Here is a 26,267-nt window from a genome sequence, read left to right as displayed (position 1 = left end):
GTGGTTCTAATATTCTTAGCTTCATTACCTAGTATCTATGTGAAGTTCTCGAAAAATGACTATTTCTCCGAGACTCAATTCCCTTAATCCATAAAATGGATAACATCATCTATCTCGTTAGATTAACATAAAGAGTAAGAGGGGCGCCTGGGTGGCGCAGTCAGTTAAGCGTCCGACTTCAGCCAGGTCACGATCTCGCGGTCTGTGAGTTCGAGCCCCGCGTCAGGCTCTGGGCTGATGGCTCGGAGCCTGGAGCCTGTTTCCGATTCTGTGTCTCCCTCTCTCTGCCCCTCCCCCGTTCATGCTCTGTCTCTCTCTGTCCCAAAAATAAATAAAAAACGTTGAAAAAAAAATTAAAAAAAAAAAAGAGTAAGAAAATATGTGGAAGGGCTTTACAAAAGTAAAATACTATGCAAATGTTAATTATATACTCCTCTTGAGCTGGAATGGTAGGTATGGAAAATGTCTATAAAAGAAAACTATGAGCAGCGCCTTGAAAGATTGATAGAATTTAGAAAGAAAGAGGGGCACAGGGAAGGTTTTCTGTTTGGATCAAGAACACAAAGCCCAGACAAAAAGAGCATAAAATGTATGTGATACAGCAAAAAGACTGGTCAGGTTAAAGCATAGGATTTAGGAAGGCTCACTTTAGGAAGATTACCAAAGTTATGGTCAGATTGTTGAGAGTTTTGAATGTCATTTTTTTTTTTTTACTTAATGATTGCTTTCATGTTCTTCAAAAAGTGACTAGGGCGCCTGGGTGGTTCAGTCAGTTAAGCATCTGCCTCTTGGGCTCAGGTCATAATCTCATGGTTTGTGAGATCTGGGCAAGCCCCGTATCAGGCTTTGCGCTGACAGCATGGAACCTGCTTGGGATTCTCCCTCTCCCTCTCTCTCTGCCCTCCCCAGCTCATGCTGTCTCTCAAAATAAATAAATAAACTTAAAAAAAAAAAAGTGCTAATTCATTAAGTCTTTGAAACAAAGTTTATTTTTTTAAACAATATTACCAATGTGGGGCTTGAATTCATGACCCCAAGATCAAGACTCGCACCCTACCAAATGAGCCAGCCAACTGCCCTAAAACAAACTTAAAAAAAAAACAAACATATTTGATATTTGACATCTCTTAAGTGTCAATTTACTTTGAAGCTAATGAAATTACTTTCTTGGTTCTCTTAGCGTGCAGTGTTATTAACAAAGTTTCATTAATATTTGTAAGCTTCAAGAACACCAGTAAAAGATGTCAAACAAACCTAAAAAGGTAACAAGAGCTTTATCAATCATAATTCTTCCTGGACTCCTTACTATCTGTACCACCAGAATTTCCCAGCACTTTATCACTATAGTTATATTAGAATTCCCAATGATTTCAAGTTTTATACTGTGTCATTGCTTTATTTTACAATACTTTTCCTTCAGGAAGCACTATAATAGAATACACACACTCTATTTTATTCTACATTTTATTGATTTAATGGTCTTTACAAAAGAAATGATTTACAACAAAATTTTAAAAATTTCAAAATACGGTGGTACCTGGCTGGCTCAGTCCACAGAGCATATGACTCTTGATCTCAGGGTTGTGAGTTTAAGCACCACATTGGGTATAGAGATTACTCAAAAATAAAATCGTTGGGGGGCACCTGGGTGGCCAAGTTGGTTGGGCATCCGACTTTGGCTCAGGTCATGATCTCACGGTTCGTGAGTTTGAGCCCCACGTCGAGCTCTGTGCTGACAGCTCAGAGCCTGAAAGCTGCTTCAGAATCTGTATCTCCCCCTTTCTGCTTATCCCTTGCTCATGCTCTGCCTCTCTCTCTCTCAAAAATAAATTTAAAAAAAAAAATTGGAGGGCACCTGGTTGCCACATTGGTTAAGCATCCAACTTTGGCTCAAGTCATGATTTCATGGTTCGTGGGTTTGAGTCCCACATCGGGCTCTCTCCTTCAATGTGGAGCCTGCTTCAGATCCTTTGTCCCCTTTCTCTCTGTTGCCCCTCTCCGGCACTCTCTCTCTCTCTCTCAAAAATAAACATTAAAAAAAAAACTTAAGGGGCGCCTGGGTGGCTCAGTCGGTTAAGCGTCCAACTTCGGCTCAGGTCATGATCTTGCAGTCCGTGAGTTCGAGCCCCACGTCAGGCTCTGTGCTGACTTCTCTGAGCCTGGAGCCTGTTTCATATTCTGTGTCTCCCTCTCTCTCTGCCCCTCCCCCGTTCATGCTCTGTCTCTCTCTGTCTCAAAAATAAATAAACGTTAAAAAAAAATTAAATAAAATTTAAAATACATGCCTTCAAAATAATAAGATAGCATGAAACTGCTTTAAGAGGTTTATAAAAATTGGGGCACCTGGGTGGCTCAGTTGGTTGAGTGTCTGACTCTTGATTTTGGCTCAGGTCATGATCTCATGGTTCATGGGACTGAGCCCAGCATGGGGCTCTGTGCTGACAGCACAAAGCCTGCATGGTATTCTCTTATTCTCTCCCCTCTCTATCCCACTCCCCTGTTCGCACTCATGTTCTCCCTCTCTCTCTCTCTCAAAATATATAAACTTCTTTTTTAAGTTTATAAAAATTACTAGAATTATCTGAATCAGAAGTATTTTGTTTTGTAAATAATAATTTCTGGGTGCCTGGGTGGTTCAGTTGGTTAAACATTGACTCTTGAAGTCATGAGTTCAAGACCCATGTTGGGTTCTGCACCAGGCACAGGGTCTACTTAAAAAAAAAAAAAAAAAAAAAAGATATATACAATGGAATACTACTTGGCAATGAGAAAGAATGAAATATGGCCTTTTGTAGCAATGTGGATGGAACTGGAGGGTATTATGCTAAGTGAAATAAGTCAGGCAGAGAAAGACAGATACCATATGTTTTCACTCATATGTGGATCCTGAGAAACTTAACAGAAGACCAGGGGGGAGGGGAAGGGGAAGGAAAAAGTTATAGAGAGGGAAGGAGGCAAACCATAAGAGACTCTTAAATACTGAGAACAAACTGAGGGTTGATGGGGGGTGGGGGAGAGGGGAAAGTGGATGATGGGCATTGAGGAGGGCACCTGTTGGGATGAGCACTGGGTGTTGTATGGAAACCAATTTGACAATAAATTATAAAAAAAAAAAAAAAAGCTGAAGGCATCCTAATGTATACTTGAGATAAATCTATCCCACCCATAGAGGGCATTTGCAATATATTTAATAACCCATCCTTATCTTTAATTCCCCAAAGAATGGTGACCATTTTGTTTCTATAACCAACATTAAATGAAAAACTAAAACTGTTAAAAAAAAAAAAAAAAAATAGAGGCGCCTAGATGGCTCAGTTGGTTGAGTGTCTGACTCTGACTCCTGATTTCGGCTCAGGTCACGATCCCAGGGTTGTGGGTTTGAGCCCCATGTCAGGCTCTGTGCTGAGCATGGAGCTTGCTTAAGATTCTCTCTTCCCTCTCCCCAACTCGCACTCTCTCTCTCTCTAAAAATAATAATAATAATAATTTCCTGGAAGGCCTGGCTGGCTCAGTTGGAAGAGCATGCAACTCTCGATCTCAGGGTTGTGAGTTCAAATCACACATTGGTGTAGAGATTATTTAAGTAAGTAAATAAATGTTTTTTTTTCCTTTTTTGGGGAATATAGAACTGATTTTATTCTGTGATGGTATTAAAGTGTATCCTAGGGGTGAGTGGCTGGCTCAGTTGGTGGAATAAGTGACTTTTTATCATTGGGGTTGTGAGTCCGAGCCCCAAGTTGTACATGGGGCCTCCTCAAAAAAAAAAAAAAAAAAAAAAAAAAAAAAAAAAGACCTTCTCCTCACAAGGCTTTCCTTATTAAAAAAAAAAAAAAAAATATCCTAATAAAATAGCCCAGTAACAACTTGCCCTTCTTTCTTACCCTCTTTGATAAGAAGTCATTGAAAAGCTTTACTAGAGGACTAGTGAACATAAAGTGAGCTAATCCCATACTTTCCTAGCAGTTTGGAATCAGTTAGAAGTGTTCTCTACATTACTTGCCAATATTGAATCAGAGAACCAAAAAACTATAGACTTCTAGGTCATTTTAATTGGATCTTGTAAATTGATATTTGATTATTAACACTTTGACTATGTTTAAGGATCATATCAGCGTGTTTGGGTGGTTAGTCGGTTGGCCATCCAACTCTTGATTTTGGCTCAGGTCATGATCTCACAGTCGTGGGATTGAGCCCCATGTGGGGCTCTGCACGGACAAGGCAGTGCCTGCTTGGAATTCTCTCTCCCCTTCTCTCTACCCCTCCTAATCCACATGCTCACAAGCTCTCTCTCTTTCACAAAAAATAAACATTAAAAAAAAAAGATCATATCATCTATAGCAATACTATCCAACAGAAATATAAAGTGAGCTACACATGCAAGCCACATATGTAAGCATTTCTAGAATCCACATTTTAAAAAAAGTGAAAAGTGAAATTAATTTTAATAATGTATTTTATTTAACCCAGTAAATCCAAGATATTGTCATTACAACATGTAATCAATATAAAAATAGTAAGATCTTTCACATTCTTTTTTTTGGTATTACGTCTTCAGAATTTAGTGTTAATTTTACACTTACTCAATTCAGATAGCCACATTTCAAGCCCTTAGCTTCATGTGTCTAGTGGCCACTGTATTAGCCAGTGTAGATTCAGAGGTTCCTACTAATGACCAGTGCTATGATCCAATGTTGTAGAAACCTCAACCTGTGAACTTAAGTATATCACATACACATATCCCTCACAGATGCACATTTAGGGGAAATAAAATCTTAACAGATACACTCTAAAGAAAAGTCCATTATAACTTATAAAATAGTATCCCAGTGCTCAGTTCAACAACACCTATACTGTAATTGGAATAACACTGAAAGATTAGCAAGGCCTCTGTGCAAGAACGACGTTCAAATTTGTGAAGATTTACTATCTTAAGAAGAGGTAAATATGTGAAGTGATAGACGTGTGGATTAACTAAAGGGGAAGGAATCCTTTTACGTTGTAGACATATATCAAATTATCACAGTGTGCACTCTAAATATGTTACAATTTTGTCAATTTAATTTTAATGTAGAAAAATAGTATTCCATTTTTTTTTTAAATGGACATCAGGCTTGAACTCACAAACTGCGAGATTATGACCTGAGCTGAAGTTGGACGCTTAGCCAACTGAGTAACCCAGGCACCCCAATAGTATTCCATTTTTTTATCTTAAAAAAATTTTTTTAAATGTTTATTTATTTTTGACAGAGAAAGAGAGAGAGAGAGCAGGGGAGGGGAAGAAAGAGGGGGACAGAGGATCTAAAGTGAGCTCTGCACTGACAGCAGCAAGCCCAATGCAGGGCTTGAACTCACGAATTATGAGATCATGACCTTACCGGAAGTTGGATGCTCCACCAACTGAGCCACCCAGGTGCTCCCATTTTTTATCTTTAAATAAAACATACTTGTATTTTTTTTTAATACTTTACATTTAGAATGAAATAGTGGGAATGGCTCCATTTACACATGCTTACTCAGTGTATACTTTTACAATGCTGAAAGTAAAAGCCACATTAGGAAATGAGGAATTTATGTGATTTTTCACTTTATTCTTTTCTAAAGTTTCTCCTTTCATAAGAAGTCAAAGAAGGCATCAGAATCCCTTGAAAAACTTAACTGACTGGCTAGAGAAAGGGTAGTAGTCTGTAGCTACAGTGAAACCAACAGTTCCTCAGAATAAGACAACTAGCACAAATAAAAAAAAAATGTCTGTAGCACAGAGGAGAGACAGGAAAGATTACAGGCTATTTCACTGAACTGTCAGAATCTTAGCCAAGACTGCAATAAACTGATTATCTAGCAAGTTTGTTTGTTTAGCTCTACCAATGTTTAAAACTCAAATGATTTCATTTAAATCAGTACCTAATCCAAACTATCAAATATCTTCAAAATATGTTGCATCCATTAGGTCATAATCAAACCACTGCTACTATGATTCGACTATGATTCAAGGACTTTATTTGCAACCTGCCAAATATTAATTAGGAAATGTATAAAATAAGCCAACATATTATATAGTATTCAACACTACTATAAAATTAGGCCATGGACTGCCTAATTCCAAATAAAATGAGCCCAAACTACTGTAACTGCTTAAAAAGAACAACTGAAGTTTAAATGGATAGGGTTTAACATTTGGCTGTTTAATATCTTAAAATGTAGTCTTTTTATTATCTAAACTAAATCAGGAAGTCAAGGCAACAGTTATTGAGGCCTTCCTGTATTATATGCCATGAAGTATAAAACAGTAGAAGGCAGGATCCCTGCCCTTGGGAGTTTACAATACAAATATATAAAATAGTACCTTTCACTATATGGTGGCACAGTTGGGGGGTTGCAGCAGAGACTATGGCCCACAAAACCAAAAAATGTAAATGTTTCACCTTTAACAAAAACATTTGCCAACCCTTGCTTTATACAAATTATTCTTGACTAGAGGGAGAAAGAAGTCTAAATATGCACTAGAGTAAAATTTTATTATATCTAGCAAACTTTTAAAAACCTAGTTTTGGGGTGCCTGGGTGTCTCAGTCAGTTATGTGTCCAACTCTTGCATTCAGCTCAGGTTATGATCTCATGGTTTATGGGTTCGAGCCCCGCATCGGGCTCCATGCTGACAGTGCAGAGCCTGCTTGGATTCTGTCTCTCTGTTCCTCCCTGCCTTATGCTCCCTCTCTCCAAAATAAATAAACTTAAAAAAATAAGATTAAAAACTGTAGTTTTCACTATAAACACAGCACTCACTATAAAACATCAGCCTGGTTGATGGTAAAATAAAACTTGTATGTATTAATTCTCAACCAGGACATATCTGCTAAGGGGAATATATTTGAATATTTAGGGTGGTAAGTAAGCTATTTGTTTAGCAAAAAGGGGGAATATGTTTTAAAAGGTTGACAAAGACTTTAATCATACCTCTATACTGTCCAGCTTAATCATCTTCAACTAACCCATGAGTAGTTCTCATTATTTGCCATAGTTATGTTCTATAAAGTTGTCATGGATGCTGAATTAGTGAATGCTAATTAACAAATAATAATACTAATTAGTGAATACAAGCGAAATGGCAGGGTTAAGTCAGGTCATCAATACATAACCTTGTTTTATGTGTTTCTGTTTAGACACCTCATTTAATGTACCATTGAACTCATGGCCAATAGTACTATAACTTGGGCCTCCATGAAGCTTTTCTAACACATGTATTCTCTCTCACCTCACAGCCTTCTTGTGCCTAGGAACACTAGACAGCAATTCAGCCGTATGCTGAAACATTAAACAGTAAAATCACCAACAAAAAGCATAAAATGCAAAAATGCACTAACTAGATCACAAAAACTTGTTTATGAGAGCTAAAATAAGTTGTAAGCACTGCCTTGCTAGACCTCAACTGGGAACATAGGATTTATGTGTATCCATATCAATATCTATATATATATATAGATATCGATATAGATATGTATAATATATATAGATATAGATATAGATAGATATCTATAGATATATAGATATCGATATAGATATGTATAATATGTATACACTTTTTCTTTCCTGCTCTGCCTGTGCATATGTCTGCAAATGACCAGGAAAGCATCTCAAATACTAATTTCAGAGTTACAAATACATTTTAGAGAGGGCAAATATGAAAGTACAGAATTGGTGAATAATGAAGGATCAACTATATGATACACTACTACTGATAATCTTCTAAATTAATGATGATCAGTTAAAAAACTGTTTTTGAGCAAAAGCAACATTAAGTCCAGTCACCCAAAGTAATGTCTCTGAAGTAATATTTCATTATAAAGGAATATAAAGGAAAACAATGTGGGTGTATTCCATTCTTCCCCCTTTGCACGGAGCTTACTACTGCTTTGAGACTCAGCCTCTAGTTGGGCAAATCTGAGCCCCAGCTTGATTAGGTTCTCCTGAGCTCCAGTTCCCATATTTTCCCCAGTATCTCCACTCTATCACTTATCACAATGATATAACCACCTCTTTGCTTATGCCTTACCCACACAGTTGTAACTTTTTTCCCTACAACTTTTTTTTTCTAGTATAAAGCCATATTTATAATATATTGCTATTCAATTAACTTTTACTGAGTAAATAATTATGAAATGAGAAATTACAAGGATGCAAAGTATAATGACTATAGTATACAATCACAAGTGGGTAAATTTAAGTAATAAAAAGGTAAAATGTGTGCAATTTGCCAACAAACTGTATTTGGGGGTTTGGAAGGATTTTAGATTGCCCTGTTTCTAGACTGAAGAAAGGTGTGCTCAGTTGGACTACTAATGAAAGTATAGAATATACGAAGAGTACATTTGAAGGGAAAAATGAGTTCCACCTAGAATATGCCTACCACCCTATTAATGACCCACTCATCTAGGTTACTTCCATACTTGATAATTTTATTGCTTGCTAAGACTGCATTTGTAACTACTATATGTTGTAACAACTCCTTTTTCTAGCTAACTCCCCAACTACAGTGTAATTAAAAAAAATTTTTTTTAATGTTTATTTATTTTTGAGACAGACCCACAGACTGCGAGCAGGGGAGGGGCAGAGAGAGAGGGAGACACAGAATCTGAAGTAGGCTCCAGGCTCTGAGCTGTCATCACAGAATCCCAATGCGGGGCTCGAACTCACGAACTGTGAGATCATGATCAGAGCTGAAGTCGGATGCTTAATCAACTGAGCCACCGAGGCGCCCTGGTTTATTTAATTTTTGACTACTAAAAACCTAGTACAACAATATTTAATTGAATTGAATGTGGATGAAAATGTCCAGAAGAAAGTTGGATATTCTGAACTGGGGGCTAGGGAAAAAAAAGTCTTATGAGATACCACCTTACACCTGTCAGAATGGCTAACATTAACAACTGTGGCAACAACAGATGTTGGGGAGGATGCAGAGAAAGAGGATCTCTTTTGCACTGCTGGTGGGAATGCAACTGGTGCAGCCACTCTGGAAAACAGTATGGAGGTTCCTCAAACAATTAAAAATAGAACTACCCTACAACCCAGCAATTACACTACTAGGTATTTATCCAAAGGATACAGGTATGCTGTTTCAAAGGGACACATGCACCCCAAAGTTTATAGCAGCACTATCAACAATAGCCGAAATATGGAAAGAGGCCAAATGTCCATCGATGGATGAATGGATAAAGATGTGGAACACACACACACACACACACACACACACACACACACACACACACACAATGGAATATTACTCAGCAATCAAAAAGAATGAAATCTTGCCATTTGCAACTATGTGGCTGGAACTGGAACTGGAGGGTATTATGCTAAGCGAAATTAGAGAAAGACAAATATCATATGACTTCACTCATATGAGGACTTTAAGATACAGATGAACATAAGGGAAACAGATGAACATAAGGGAAAGGAAGCAAACATAATATGAAAACAGGGAGGGGGACAAAACATAAGACACTCTTAAATAAGGAGAACAAACAGAGGGTTACTGTAGGGGTTATGGGAGGGGGAATGGGCTAAATGGGTAAAGGGGCATTAAGGAAACCAGTCCTGAAATCCCTGTTGCACTATATGATGCTGGGGGAGAGGGGTGCCTGGGTGGCTCAGTTGGTTAAGCATCTGACCTTGGCTCAGGTCATGATCTCATGGTTCATGAGTTTGAGCCCCGTGTCGGACTCTGTGCTGCCAGCTCAGAGCCTAGAGCCTGGAGCCTGCTTCAGATTCTATGTCTCCCTCTCTCTCTACCTCTCCCCTACTCACACTCTGTCTCTCTCTCTCAATAATAAACATTAAAAAAGAAAAAGAAAAAAGGCACATAAAAAAAAGGAAAAAGAAATTTTTTTTTTAAAAAATCTATAAAGAACTCCCCAAACTCCACACCTGAAAAACAAATAATCCAGTGAAGAAATGGGCAGAAAACATGAAGAGATACTTTTCCAAAGAAGACATCCAGATGGCCAACAGACACATGAAATGATGCTCAACATCACTCATTATCGGGGAAATACAAATCAAAGCCACACTGATATACCATCTCACACTGGTCAGAGTGGCTAAAATGAACAAATCAGGAGACTATAGATGCTGGTGAGGATGGGGAGAAATGGGAACCCTCTTGCACTGTTGGTGGGAATGCAAACTGGTGCAGCCGCTCTGGAAAAGTATGGAGGTTCCTTAAAAAATTAAAAATAGAACTACCCTATGACCCAGCAATAGCATGCTAGGAATTTATCCAAGGGATACAGGAGTGCTGATGCATAGGGGCACATGTACCCCAATGTTTATAGCAGTGGTTTCAACAATAGCCAAGTTATGAAAGGAGCCTAAATGTCCATCAACTGATGAATGGATAAAGATGGGGTTTATATATATGATGGAATACTACTTGGCAATGAGAAAGAATGAAATCCTGCCATTTGAAGCAACATGTATGGAACTGGAGGTTACCATATGGTAAGTGAAATAAGTCAGTCAGAGACAGATGCCATATGTTTTCACTCATACGTAGATCTTGAGAAATTTAACAGAAGACCATGGGGGAAGGGAAGGGGGGAAAAATTACAGAGAGGGAGGGAGACAAACCATAAGAGACTCTTCAATACAGAAAACAAACTGAGGGTTAATGGAGGGTGGAGGAGAGGGGAAAGTGGGTGATGGGCATTGAGGAGGGCACTTGTTGGGATGAGCACTGGGCGTTGTATGGAAGCCAATTTGACAATAAATTATATTAAAAACAAAAAGGAAAAAAGTCTTAGCTGGAAATAAAGCTTTAGGAAAGATTATAACAGAAGTAGTATTTTAAAATGTAAAAGAGGAATTTTTTTTTTTTTTTTTAAGAGACAGAGGGTAGGAGGGAAAGACAGAATCTTAAGCAGGCTCCAATCCCAGCGCAGAGCCTGATGCAGGGCTTGATCTCACAAACTATAAGATCATGACCTGAGCTAAAATCAAGAGTTGATCACTTAACTGACTGAGTCACCCAGGCACCCCAAGAGGAATAATTTTTGGAAGAATCAAAGAGCTTTAGGATGCCCAGCATTTAAGGGGTACATCACTCAAAGGGAGACAATGAAAACCACTGAGAAGGAACAGAGACTAACCAGGTAAGAATGGAATGGCAGATACTACTGATTATGAACCAAATAGCCATTCTTATCTTCTTTCTGGCTTAACAGATATCCAAATTCTCCCAAAATAATGAACTCAAGGAAGGTGGGAGCTTCCCCAGGCCTGGGGAATGACTCATGGTTAGCTTAAATCAATCATAGTAATCGCATTTCCTTTTGCCAATGATTGGTGTAGGGGTGGCCAGTGACATGGAAGGGAAATGCTCTGGGGAACTTTAGGCAGACTGTCCTCCTTATAAATACCTACTCAGGAGAAACCCTAGTACTGCCTTTCTGCTTCTGGATAATGAAAAATGCTTGTTGCCTTACAACCCTGAAAGTAAACATCTGTGACACAGTGAGAATGGTAGAGGGTAAAGAGCAAGAGCCTGGGTTCTGGACACTGTTGTTACATCTTTGAATCAATCCTGAAACCACCCATCATTGGACTTACTGTTAGAGAGATTTTGTTACTTGGAGCTGAAAGCATCATGATACCATTGGTGTCCCAAAACCAAAAGGAGGAGTGTTTGTTTTTTGTTTTTTTTTTTTAATTTTCTTAATCTTTATTATTTTTTTTAATTTTTTTTTTAACGTTTATTTATTTTTGAGACAGAGACAGAGCATGAACAGGGGAGGTCACAGAGAGAGGGAGACACAGAATCTGAAACAGGCTCCAGGCTCTGAGCTGTCAGCACAGAGCCCGATGCGGGGCTCGAACCCACGGACCGTGAGATCATGACCTGAGCCGAAGTTGGACGCTTAACCGACCAAGCCACCCAGGCGCCCCTAATCTTTATTTTTGAGAGAGAGACAGAGTACAAGTGGAAGAGGAAGAGAGAGAGAGGGAGACACAGAATCCGAAGCAGGCTCCAGGCTCTGAGCTGTCAGCACAGAGCCCGATGTGGGGCTCAAACTCATGAACTGTGAGATCATGACCTGGGCTGAAGTCAGACGCTTAACCAACTGAGCGACCCAGGTGCCCTGGTTTATTTAATTTTTGACTCCCAAACACCTAGAACAACAATATTTAATCAAATTAAATGTGGATGAAGACGTCCAGAAGAAAGTTGTAATATTCTGAACTGGGGACTAGTTCATGACCTGAGCCGAAGTCAGATGCTTAACCAACTGAGCCACCCAGGAGCCAAAAGGAGGAGTGTTTCATGAAGGATATAGGAAAGTCAAAAGTAATAGAATACCCACAAGAGAATGATTTTGGTTTCAAGAGTTATAGGTATTCATGGTAAGCATTCAAAAAAGCATTAACTATGTGCAAGCCCTACTCTAAAAACTTAACACAAAGAATCCCGTTTAATCTCTTACAACAATCCTATGAGGGAGGCAGATGGAATTGTAGTCAGTGAAAAGCAAAAGCCAGCATCCAGTGGATTGAACAAGACAGAATAGTAAATTTAAACACTTCTAGGAAATCATCTGAAGAAAAGAGAGAATTATATATAAGGGAAGGAATAAAGGAGGTTTGAAGATGGTCAAGAAAGGAAGAAAACAACAGAGAGGAAAATGAAATATATAAAAATACAACACATAAGAAATGATTGCTTAGGTAAGGTTCAGAGAAGATAGGAAGGTTTGGTACCAAGAGTACAAGTAGATAAAATTTGAACAAAATGAGAAATGGGCTCTGAGATGAAGAGAAAATAAATAAGGACAAATTTATAAATTTGAAGGCAAGAAGACTGACTAGGAAGACCAAGAAGTTCATACATGATATCGATGTTCTTTTTAAAAGAATGTAAGTTTATTTATTTTTGAGAGAGAGCACACGTGAGCATGCACACATTGGGGAGGGGCAGTGAGAGGAAGAGAGAGAGACAGAGAGAATCCTAAGTAGGTTCCTTGCTCTCAGCACAGAGCCCAAGGCGGGGTTCAAACTAACGAACCATGAGATCATGACCTGAGCTGAAACCAAGAGTTGGATGCTTACCTGACTGAGCCACCCAGGCGTCCCTAAAAATTTTTTTAAAAAGGACATCCACTACTAAAGAGTTGAGGAAAAAACTGGGCATTTGATAAGAATGGTGGTGGTCTGAAATAGCAGTTATGGGAAATAGAAAGGCAAATAATCAGGAACAAGTAAAATATTACTAAATTGGACCCAGTCAAAACCAAGAAATCATGATGAATGGACATTTATTTCTTTACAAACATTTTAAATTTAAAAAAAACGTTTTAAGTTTATTTTAAGAGAGAGAGAGAGCACGAGTGGGGATGGGGTAGAAAGAGGGAAAGAACCAAGAGTCAGACGCTCAACCAAATGAGCCACCCATGCACCCATCTTTACAAACATTTTAAGGACCTTCCATATGCCAAGGTATCTTTCTAGGTACTTGGGGATACAGTATGAACAAAAATCCCTGCCTCATGTATTTCACATTCTAATGGGGGAGATATAAAGATTTTTTTAATTAAAAATATTTTTAAAATACTACTATATGGAGTAGTATTCCTATGGTGGTAGGAATCAAGAAAAATGAGGAAAAGGAAAATAAGGGAACTAAAATTTTATATTGGGTGGCCAAAAATGGCTTCACAGAGAAAATGACATTTGTACTATGACAGAGTGAAAGCTATGTATATTTGTGGGGGTTGAACATACCATGTAGAGGGAAAACTCAAGTACAAGAGTCTGGAGGTGAGGGAATGCCAAGCATCTTCAAGATGTAGCTGTGTCAGAATGATGGGGTGGGGATGTGGTCAGAGAAATAATAAGTGGCTAGATGGTGTAGAGCCTTGTAGGCCACTAAACACTTTGGCTCATATTGAAGGAAGATAAGTCATTGGAGCGTTTTATGCAGAATGACATGATTGCTTTGGCCTCTGTGTTAAGAGTGAGAAAGGATGGTGGGCAATGATGGAAGACCAATAAGATTATATCGCAGTAATTCAGATGGCTTGGACTATAATGTAGCAGTGAAGGTGTTATTTATTTTAAAGATGGAGTCAATAGGACTTCCTGATGAATCAGATGTGGGATATGAGAGAAATCAATAATGACAACAAGGTTTTTCAGCCTCAGCAAACTGAAAGAACACAATTGCTAATGACTAATATAGGAAGATAGGAGAGCGGAGGGTTGGGGAATTGGGGAGTTCAATATAGGACATATTAAGTTTAAGATGCCTATTAAACTTACAAATGGTAGTATCTAATTGGCAGTTGGATATAGGAGTCTAGTATTCAAAGAAGCAGTCCAGATGGAAGATAAATCACTGGGAGTAGAGGTAACCTTAAAACCTCGAGGCTAGAGATTATACTAGAGTGAATATAGACAGAAAAAAAGACCCAAGGACAGAGTCCTAAGATTCACAAATGCAGTAGTAATAACTATTACTAGGAAGGTGGGGCCTCTCACTTATCCCCAGGAGATGAATCTTAATTATTCAAAACCGAGCATGTTACTTGCTAGAGTAAGCCTGTGATTCAGCTTTGGTCAGCACAAGGTTAGTCCGATTGGTGTCCGTGGGAAGGGAGTAGTAGAAAAGTTTCCTTCCTTTTAAAGACAAAAAACTTTCTTCTACTTTATAGTTATGAGCGCATAACATTGGGAACCATGGTAACATTTATGCAACCATCTGGAGCATTAAGACACATGCTGAGGATGGCAGAGGGCAAAGATGAAAAAACAATGGGTATATCATATATTGCTGAGCTGCTAAATCAACTAGCCCTAGAGCCACTTAATGCCTGGATTTTTTGGCTATTATTTAATATTGGTTTTCATTACTTATGGGAAATAGTATCTGGTTACAATCTCATTTTTAATTTTTTTTAGAGAACTGATTTTGTTTATTTATTTTGAGAGAGAGGGAAAGAGAGAGCACATACAGGGCAGAGAAAGAGGAACAGAGAGAATCCCATGCAGAGCCTGATGAGGCTTGAACTCATGAACTGTGAGATCATGACCTGAGTTGAAGTCAGATGCTAAAATGACTGAGCCACTCAGGCGCCCCTCATTTTTAATTTTCATAGCAATGCTTAGGGTATCAAAAACAAACTGAAACTCAGGGGGCACCTGGTTGGCTCAGTGGGTAGAGCATGTGACTCTTGATCTTGGGATCATGAGTTTGAGTCATACATTGGGCACAGAATTTAAAAATAAAAACATTTAAGGGGCACTTGGGTGGCTCAGTTGGTTAAGCGTCTGACTGTTGATTTTGGCTCAGGTCATGACATAACGGTGCATGAGTTCGAGCCTTGCATAGGGTTCTGTGTTGATAGAGCAGAGCCTGCTTGGGATTCTCTCAATCCCTCTCTGCCCCTCCTTAAGGAGCATGTGTGCACGTGCACGGACACATACATGCTCTCAAAATAAATAAACTTAAAAAAGAAAGTTTAGGGGTGCCTGGGTGGCTCAGTCAGTTAAACATCTGACTTCAGCTCAAGTCATGATCTCACAGTCTGTAAGTTTGAGCCCCGCGTTGGGCTCTGTGCTGACAGCTTGGAGCCTGGAGCCTGCTTCGGATTCTATGTCTCCCCTGCTCCCTCTCTCTCTGCCCCTCCCCCGCTCATGCTCTGTCTCAAAAATAAACATTTTTTTTTAATTTTTTAAAAAAAGAAAGTTTAGGGGGGGTGCCTGGGTGGCTCAGTCGGCTAAGTGTCCGACTTCAGCTCAGGTCACGATCGCACTGTCCATGGGTTCGAGCCCCGCGTCGGGCTCTGTGCTGACGGCTCAGAGCCTGGAGCGTGTTTCCGATTCTGTGTCTCCCTCTCTCTGACCCTCCCCCGTTCATGCTCTGTCTCTCTCTGTCTCAAAAATAAATAAACGTTAAAATAAAAAAAATTTAAAAAAAAAAAGAAAGTTTAGGGACACATGGGTGGCACAGTTGGTTAAGCATCTGACTTTCACTCAGGTCATGATCTCACGGTTCGTGGCTTTGAGCCCCATGTCAGGCTTTGTGCTGACGACTCGGAGCCTGGTGCCTGCTTCAGATTCTGTGTCTCCCTCTCTCTGCCACTCCCCAACTCTCTCTCAAAAATGAATGAACATTAAAAAAATTTTTTTTTTAAGAAAAAATTTAGGGCGCCTGGGTGGCTCAGTCTGTTAAGCATCCAACCTTTGGTTTCAGCTCAGGGCATGATCTCAGTTCATGAGTATGAACCCCACATGGAGTTCTGCACTGATGGTGTGGAGCCTGCTTAGGACTCTTTCTCTCCCCATTCTGCACTCTCATTCTCAAACTAAATAATTAAACCTAAAAAAAATTACTAATATTAAAAAGAAAGTTTAATAAAAATAAAAACAGATTTAAAACCAAACAGAAACTCAAAAAAGGTTAAACTTGGTAAGGTTAAAAAACTTCACACCTAGGTAACAAATGGTGAATTGAAGCTCAACTAACTCCAATATGTATTTTATTAAAAAAAAATTTTTTTTAACGTTTATTTATTTTTGAGACAGAGAGAGACAGAGCATGAACGGGGGAGGGAAAGAGAGAGGGAGACACAGAATCTGAAACAGGCTCCAAGCTCTAAGCTGTCTGCACAGAGCCTGACGCGGGGCTCGAACTCACGGACCGCGAGATCATGACCTGAGCCGAAGTCGGCCGCTTAACTGACTGAGCCACCCAGGCGCCCTCCAATATGTATTTTAAATGATTAAGAGTCATGGATTTAGGGGTGCCTGGGTGACTCATTTGATTAAGCATCTAACTTGATTTCGGCTCAGATCATGATCTCATGGTTTGTGGCTTCAATCCCCTGTTGGGCTCCATGTGGACAGTGCAGAGCTTGCTTAGGATTCTCTCTCTCCTGTCTCTCCCCTACTCATGCTCTCTCAAAATAAATATTTAAACTTTAAAAAAAAAAAAAAAAAGAGTTGTAGATTTAGGGGTGCCCGGTGGCTCAGTCAGTTGAGTGCTCGACTCTTGATTTAGACTCAGGTCATGATCCCAGGGTCATGGGATCAAGCCCTGCATTGGGCTCTGCGCTGAGGATGGAGTCTGCTTGAGATTCTTTCTCTCTCTGCCCTTCACCCCCACTTGTGCACACTCTCTAAAAAAAAAAAAAAAAAAAAAAAAAGAGTTGTGGATTTAAAGAGTAGACACGACTGACAGAAAAGGGGAATGAGAGTTGGGAATTCTTGAAGTGACTGGCAAACTGAGGCCAGGAAGTACTAGAGATTGAAAGAAAAGGGAAATATGAAAAGACTAGAACTTTGGTGAATATGGAGTTTCTGGCCAGCATAGTCAGAAGTACTCAGTAGTATCTGATTTAAGATGAAGTTCCCTGAATGTGACCTGGCTAGCAACTGAGGCCTTTACTCAGGGTTGCAAACAGAACACAAATGAATGAGAATCAGGATGACAATAACTGGCAATTATGTGATTATTTCAAGTAATTTTACATACTCACACTCAGAAGTAAATGTTTAATGAATGAATGATCTGATCATTAAACTTCTTCCATTCCAACTCTTCATCCCATTGTTTAATAAACTACAGATTATTCTTAGGATTTTATTTTTAAGTAATCTCTACACCCAGTGTGGGGCATGAATTTACAACTTTGAGATCAAGAGTCCAAACTCTCCACAGACTGAGCCAGCCAGGGGCTCCAGATTATTCTTTTTTAGACTGATGCAAAGAACTATCTGAAAACAAAGATGGAGTCTTTGCAGTGATTCATGGTTTCCTTCAATATTCACTTGCTAGAATAAGCTTCCTGAGGGTAAGCATATTTGTCTGTTTTGTTCACTAAGGTATCTCCAGCACCAAGAACAATGCCCAGCATTTTTCCTGAATTGAATAAGTAAGTACCTATGGATGACAGGTATTATTTTAATCACAAAGGTAAATAAAACAATTCCTACACTTAAGGAGTTTACCATTTTAAAGGCTCTAAGCAAAAATCTCTTGGTCTTCACTTATATCAAATACATCATCATTAAAGAGCAAGGTTGTTAAGAATCCAAGTATTTATTACCTGTCCTGGATAAAAGAAATGTATTGTAGTTTTCATATGTTTTTAAATTTAAAAAATAAACTACTATCCTATCTTGAGAAGTTAGTACTTGTATCATTAGGTACAATTAGATGACCTGTTATAAGTAATGATTATGGTAAATCACAAAAAATAATTTGATGCTTCTAAAAATTTTAATTCCTTCTTTTCATTATCAAGTCCTTTCAAATATATTTAACAAAAATGAAGTGAGAATATCAGTTAATATGAAGCAACATAAAAGAACAAACAGAATCAGAAGGCAAATTCCAAAGAGATCACTGGCTATAAATAGAGACATGGAAATGTCAGGAGAGAGAAGCAAAGTTCCACTAAAAAACAACAACAAAACTGTATGCCCAGTGGGCTTTACATCTCAAACCCACCCATTTTCAGTTAAGGATTTCTTTGGCAAAGATCCTCTTTCTTTCAATAATCTATCTCAAAATGTAAATATTGTGAGTAAAGGTAGATGTCCTCATTACAAATATCAAGATGTTTTTGGTTCTGCAAAGATTCTTCTTCCCTTTGTATTTAAGAAGCAGAAAACCTTCAACTGAAACTTAACCCAATCACTGCTGCTTCACAGAGTTTGTTGATGAAATAAAGAGCGCTGGATTAGGAATCTAGTCTTGGCTCTGCCATTAATCTTGTCACTTTGTGTATGGCTCTCAAGCAATCTGGGTCCCAATTTCCTCCACCATAAAATGAAAGAAACAGACTAGATGATCTTCAAGGTCTTTTCAAGTCTGCAAGTCTAAGAAAAGCTGAGTGAGGGTACACTTCCATGCTATAGCCTCAAAGCCCCCCAACATTCATAACCAAATATTCAACAATTTGTTTAATTCTAGTTTTGCAGGAAAATGGTTAATATGGTAACAAACAATTCAACTTGATATTAAGATTTTATCAACATAAAAGCACCAAACCATACTGGGCAAACCAAAGAGTAAGATCTAGTCCTTGACCAGCCCTCTCTTACACAGACAGAAAAGCAGAGAACAAGATCTCGGTGTTTAGAACATTTACTAGTCTAGCTGGGGAAACAAAATTTAAGCTAAATTCCACATTTATTAAATACTTTTTGCATAATAGGGCAGTTTTCATTCTGATAAGCAGAATAATCAACTATGATGTTTATTAAAAAAAAGAAAGAAAGAAAGAAAGAAATGTAGATTTCCTGAAACATTTTTCACTAGGTCCAGGTGGGGCCCAACTATCTACATTTAAAAAAAAAACACCCCAGATGATGTAGGGTGTTTCTCAAACATACCTTTGTTTTAAGAAACACTGCCCTAGCCTCGATCAACAAAAAAATAGGGTTCAAAAATAGAAAATGCTTTTAGACCTTGAGTTCTCTAGAAAACTAGAGAAAAAACTAGAGGACAAACTGTAAGGCATCAAAAATAAGCAAGTCTAATGGAGCATGTAGGCTTCAGTTATATTTCAGTGGTTCTCAAGTGTGGGCTGCGCTTTAAGGATCAACTTAAGAAGATGTCACACATAGAGATAATAGACCAATTAAATCAGTCTCTGGGAGTAGGGGTTGGGGCTCAGCTTAAACATGTTTAGAAAAGCTCCCCTGTAACCAATACACTGAATTAAGTAAAAGATCAATGGAATTGGTTAGTCAGGTTAAGGTTCATGAAAAAAGATGATTTTTAATTTTCATTTTTATTTGGCTAAAGTTTTAATGGAAAAAGATAAATGTAACAGAAGTGAAAGGAACTTGTGTATAAATATATGATCTAAGTAGGGAAGGAAAAAAACATGTTTTGGCCACAAGATAAAGGGAGAATAAGAACAGTAAATGTGAATTTATTTTAGACATTTTGGTTTTGAAGCAACATGCAAGATGAGTCTTGGAGGTTGCTGCAGACACAGATTTGGAAGTACATTTAGGGAATAGGTAGAGGACCAATTCAAAGTAAATTATGAAAACTTATATCACACTATGTTAACTGTAATATAATTAAAATAAAATTTAAAAAAAGTTTCATAGGTCAAAAAAAAGAAACCATATATATTATACATTATGCAGTTTTATTATATATTATATTCTGCAGTATTATATACCAGCTTTGTTGTAAGTTATTGGAATGCATGCTATAGAATTAACTAAAATCACTCAGGAACTGGGTGGTAAAGGCCAGTTTTTTGAGACAGATGCTGTCAGGAGTACCAAATTTCAATCTAGAATTATCCCTAAAGTAAGGGGAAGCTGGGAGTATTATGGCTCATCAGCAAGGGCAGTCAGCTCTACATTTTTTTCACTAAATATGGATATTCAATTTCTTATATATTTTATGATGCTGTGCTAGATCTCCTATGATCCTGGTCAAGGGACAGATCCTGCTTACACACTGGCTGCCAAAAGATGTGAGCAACTAGCCAAATACTATCTATATTCAAAGAAGTCCTTTGTATGATACAGTTAAGGATGGTCCTTCTCTCATAAAACTTGAAGAACCCTGTAAAGTTGGGAATGGTACTTTAGCAAGCCCCTCCCTCTTCCCCCATACAGTATATGCCTTTCCCCTTCACTGAAGGAGGTCTTAAAGAGCAAAGAAAATTTATATTATTTTCACAAAGAACCTTTGTCTCAAACACTAATTGTTCTAAAAGATTGAACTATGAAGAATTTTATCCTCAATTCTCAGAAGACTCTGATTTTAAAATTTTTGGTATGCTTCTTTTGGGAGGGGGGCTAGTTTGTGGAGGAATCCAATATGCAGACAAAGAGTAAAAACACTATCATAGATGCTGTGTGGTAATACAGGGAAAAAATTAAAATTAAGCAATCCTATTCTTGTCTTGAAGATGCTTACAATCTAGTTAGTGGTGTGAATTACAAAACAAAACCCCCCTGTACAATTTCTTTGAAAAATAACACTAATTATACCAAATATATATGTATGTATACACATACATCATACACACACACACCATAAAGCACTATAGTTTATTTAGGAGAGGGAGGGAGGGAGAGAGAAAACACCAGGGGAGGGTGGGGGGAGAGGCAGAGGGCAGAGAGAGAAGGGGACAGAGGATCCTAAGCAGGCTCTGTGCTGACAGCAGAGAGACTGATTGCTCAAACTCACGAACCATGAGATCATGACCTAAGCTAAAGTCAGATGCTTAACCGACTGAGCCACCCAGGCACCCATAAAGCACCATATATACTTTAGTAAGGCATATTACTAATCCATCCAATGCAATTAACAATACAGAAAAGCAAGCTTGTATCATGTTATACATACATGGGTTCTTTGATTTTGTAACATTTTTATTACCTTACATTAAGATCTGCCTTCCCATGAAGAACTTCAGCATATGTCTTAATAGAAACAAATGCAAATACATATTTTTAAAATCCAAGTGAGAAATACTAAATTGTGAACCATACCATAGAAATTACAAAGACATATATCCCATTACTTGACTTTGAATAGATTCTTCCATTCTTTCAACTCAGACTGCCTGGGTTCAAATCACTAACACTAACATGTGACCGTGAGCAAGTTGGTTAACTTACCTGTACTGCAACAAAATGGAGATTTTAATAGCATCTCATAGAGCCATATGAGAATTAATGAATTAAATACAAGTAAAGCACTTAGAACAGGACCCAGTATATAGTACTAGCCACTATTAGCTATTGCTATGTTTTAGAGCATGCTATGCAGTAAAGGCACAGAAAAGACAGAGCTCTTACTGCCATGGACCTTACAACCTAGTGGGAATTCCAAATAAAAAATAAGTGATATTATGTTATTATTACCATGATGTAGTACATGATAACAAATAAGAATCCCTAAATTTGAGAGGCTTCTGGGTGGCTCAGTCAGTTAAGCATCCGACTTCGGCTCAGGCATGATCTCACAGTTTTGTGAGTTCACACCCGGGATCGGGCTCTCTGCTATGAGCACAGAGCCCATTTTGGATTCTCTGTCCCCCTCTCTCTGCTCCTCCCCCACTCGCACTTTCTCCCTCAAAAATAAACATTAAAAAGAAAAAAAAAAAAGAATCCCTAGAGAGCTCTGGACTAGCCAAACACTATATATATTCAAAGAGGCCCTTTGAATTTTCTGGAAAAATGGAAACAATCAGCAACAGTAAAATGGAAGAGGTAGGAAGGATACCTGACAAAAAGGGGGCTCTGCAGTTATGGATAAGTGAGAATGATAAGGATGATAAAAAGCTGGATTTAGGGCAAATCAAATGATTATGAGCAATATCCTAGTATTCTTCAGTCTTCTTACAGTACTTTAATCAGGACCACACTATCAAATTTGGCAACCAAATCAGAGAAGAAATTTCTAATAACTGAGGGGAAGGGGATATGTTTTCACATAGTGACTTCTATTTTCCCTTTCAGAAGTTTATGTAAGACTTTTTATTATCCTTTACTGTTGGCTACTTTTCAGAAAGAGTAATTGCCCTCTTTTTGGTATGCTGGTAAAAGGAAAAAGTTACATGACTTACCAAAGGGCACAGGGGTTATATTTGAACACAGATCCTCTGGGACCAAGTCCAGAGTCTTTTCCACTATCTGGGGCTGCCTCCAGTTTCAGACACTGGTCAAGCTGTTGGTTCTCCACAATGGTCCAAAGTCAATTTGTGCTAACTTTGTCCTCTAAGATGCAAATATACCCTGCTTCCATTCATACCTTAGTCTGAAACAGAATTCTAGAAACTCAGTCAGAAGGGATATAAAAGTCATTAAGACCAGTGACCAGGGGCGCCTGGGTGGCTCAGTCGGTTAAGCGTCCGACTTCAGCTCAGGTCACGATCTCACGGTCCATGAGTTCGAGCCCCGCGTCAGACTCTGGGCTGATGGCTCAGAGCCTGGAGCCTGCTTCCAATTCTGTGTCTCCCTCTCTCTCTGCCCCCCCCCCCCCCTGCCCCGTTCATGCTCTGTCTCTCTCTGTCTCAAAAATAAATAAATTAATTAAAAAAAAAAAAAAAAAAAAAAAGACCAGTGACCAGCCTAATGAACAAACACCCTAACTACATCCTGGTATGTTTAATTTGAAGTGGCCACTTCCCTCCTCACATCTAAACTGAATCTTTTGTGACTATGATACTGAGGAAATACTGGCCTGGTTAAATGACACAGAGTATAGCAAGAAGTTACCAGATCCTTCTGCCTAAGAGTTGTTAGGAGGTAGGTGATGGGCATAAAGGTGAGGCAGGAAGCCTGTACAATTTTGTCACTCTAAAATGCCTGTTAAAAAGCCATAATGGGGGGCACCCAGATGGTTCGGTTGGTTAAGCATCCGACTCTCAATTTTGGCTCAGGTCATGATCTCACAGTTCATGAGTTTGAGCCCTGATTATGGCTCATGCTGACAGCATGGGGCCTGCTTGGGATTCTCTCCGTCCCTCTCTCTCTCAAAATAAATAAAAAACTAAAAAAAAAGAAAAAGAAAAAAAGAAAGCAATAATGGACTACTTTTCTATAATAGCTAAAAATAAGAATCTGTTAATATTTCAGATTTACCAACTCCAAAAGTGAAAAGTTGTACTAAGAAAAAGGTCACTCAGTCATTTGGTAACCAATAAGTCAGAAGGTAAAATGAAGAAACTTGCCAGTACATTTAATAGCCCAACTTTTATTATGCTTGTTAATCTTTTCACTGTTATTTGGTGAATCTAAATGCTCCCCGCTAGACTTCTGTAAATTCAGACACTAACTTTTGCTTCATCCTAAGAATGAAATATGAAATACCAATTTCTGTGTTAAAAGTGTGACTATAAAATATAATCTAGTCAAATATTTAGCTAATCTCTCAAAGCACAATAAACCAATTTTAGATTAGCAATGATATACCCACTTTTAAGAAAAGTTACATTGCAAAAGGGAATGAATTTAGTTAAGAAAATCCTGATTTCAGGGGCACCTGGGTGGCTCAGTCGGTTAAGCATCCAACTTCGGCTCAGGTCATGATCTCACAATTTGAGAGTTCGAGCCCTGCATCAGGCTCTGTGCTGGCAGTTCAGAGCCTAGAGCTTACTTTGGATTCTGTGTCTCCCTCTCTCTGCGCCCCTCCCCCACTCATGCTCTGTCTCTGTCTCTTAAAAAAATGAATAAACGTTAAAAAAAAAAGTTTAAAGAAAATCCTGATTTCATCAGTTATAATGAAATTACCTAGAATAACCAGCAAAATACAAATGGGTTTAAAACGATTGTGTAGACTGAGAATTCACATATAGCTTAATCAAAAGTCACTGGTTATTTCTCCCACAACTCAGTTGCTCTTGCAGGATTCTGGGTTTTACTAAAACTAAGATTTGAACATAGCTGTAATCCAAAAAATTTACATGGATTAGCCTTCCTTCGTGATAAGATGCCAGAAACTGAATTACATGTTAATAATATTAATTTCCACTTTACAGCACTTTCTGGTTTCTGAAGAACTCACAGATACCTCATTTGAGGATAGCAAAGCAAGTTGTCATAATGTAGAGGAGAAATCTGAGACACAGCAACTAAATTACTTGCCTAAGGTCACAAAATCAACTAAAATGTAGAGACAGATTTTTTTCAATATTCTATTCATTCAGCAAATATCTAGAACACTAAGACTAGACATTAGGGACAGGTCAATGGTAAAGGTAGACAAAGTCCTCCCTCTCCAGTTTACATTCTAAAGGAAAAGAGACAATAAACAAGTAAACACACACACACACACACACACACATATATATGTATATACACTTATTTATATATAATTTTTAGAGAGAGAGTGCAAGTGAGGGAGAGGGGCTGGGGGGGGGGGGGGAAGAGAGAGAGAGACAGAAGTAATAGGATAGTGATTGCAGAATGGCACAACTAGAGGTCAGAGAGGGCCTAAGGAGGTGACATCTGAACTGAGCCTTGAATGACGAGGACAGATTATCCATGTGAAAGTCTACGAGAGCATCCACACCAGGCAGAAAAAAAAGGAATCCTAAAGGCAGGAATGATCTTGGACAGCAAGGTGGGTGAAGTGGAATAAAAGGGAGGAATGTTTAGAGACAGTGGCCTGATTATATGGAGCCTGTACACTATTCCAGGGTATAGGATTTAAAGTGCAATAGGAAGGGTTGCCTCAGTGGCTCAGTCAGTTGGGCGTCCAACTCTAGATTTCAGCTTGGGTCATGATTTCGTGATTCATGGGTTCAGACCCCGCATCAGGCTCTGCGCGGACAGTGAGGGGCTTGCTTGGGATTCTTTCTCCATCTCTCTCTGCCCCTCCCCTTCACGTGCACACATGCACTCTCTTTAAAAGGTAAAAAAAAATAATAATAAAGTGCAATAGGAACACAAAGGTGAGATGACCTGATTTATGTTATAAAGGAATCATTCAAGGAGCACCTGGGTGGCTCAATCGGTTGTCTAACTTTGGCTCAAGTCATGATCTCAGTTTGTGGGTTCAAGCCCTGCATCGGGCTCTGTGCTGACAGCTTAGAGCCTGGAGCCTGCTTCAGATTCTGTGTCTCCTTCTCTCTCTGCCCCCTCCCCCACTCATTCTCTCTCTCTAAAATAAAAAGTTTTTTAATTAAAAAAGATTTAAAGACATTATTCAAGCTGCTATATAAACAATTGCAACACAATCATCAAGTAGAGGCTTGAGCTTCAAAAATATTGGAAACGGCTGCTTGTTACTTTTGAGAACTTACACATATATTACATACTTTTCTGTATGAAATTTCATAATATTAAAGAGCAAACTGTAGACATGTAAGGGTAGAAGCAGAAAAACCAACCAGAATACTATAACAGTCCAGGATGGAGGTGATGGTAACTTGGGAGCAGAAATGGAAATTAATAGAATTTGGAATATACCTCAAAAGTATGATAAATAGGTCTTCCCAATGGAGAGGCAGGCACAGGAATGAAGGCTGACTAGTGGTTCTCAATGTGAGATGATTTTGCCTATCTGGAGACATTTTTGACTTTCACAACTGAGTGTGTGTGTGTGTGTGTGTTTGTGGCTGGGGGGGGGGGTGTGTTACTGGCATCTATGGGTAGAGGCTAAGGCTGCTAAACATATTACACTAGATACTAGTATTACAAAATATAGAGTTATCTGATCAAACAGTCTAAATGGTATTGAAGTTAAGATATCCCTATCTAAACTGATTTCAACTGGGTCCCATCCTAGAATAC

General features: G+C 38.6%; 1 protein-coding gene and 1 non-coding gene across 7 annotated transcripts in view; one reads left to right on the top strand and one right to left on the bottom strand.

The window, feature by feature from the left end:
* The window catches only part of DNAJB4 (DnaJ heat shock protein family (Hsp40) member B4), a 48,098-nt gene that overhangs the window by 20,505 nt on the left and 1,326 nt on the right, over positions 1–26,267 (bottom strand). Inside the window, exon 1 of one of the 6 annotated variants that reach the window (XM_042952311.1) lies at positions 14,573–14,701. The exons of 4 other annotated variants lie outside the window; for them this stretch is intronic. The gene's annotated coding sequence lies outside the window, so the exon portion shown is untranslated. Of the gene's footprint in view, positions 1–14,572; positions 14,702–26,267 lie in introns of those variants that run through there. One more of the 6 variants, XM_042952312.1, reaches the window with a different exon arrangement.
* On the top strand, positions 4,827–4,932 carry LOC122229011. Its single transcript, XR_006206882.1, has one exon. It is a non-coding gene; the product is annotated as a U6 spliceosomal RNA (small nuclear RNA).

Source organism: Panthera leo, chromosome C1 (genome assembly GCF_018350215.1).
Source record: "Panthera leo isolate Ple1 chromosome C1, P.leo_Ple1_pat1.1, whole genome shotgun sequence".
Taxonomy (NCBI): domain Eukaryota; kingdom Metazoa; phylum Chordata; class Mammalia; order Carnivora; family Felidae; genus Panthera; species Panthera leo.
This window is presented reverse-complemented; position numbering and strand designations above follow the sequence as displayed.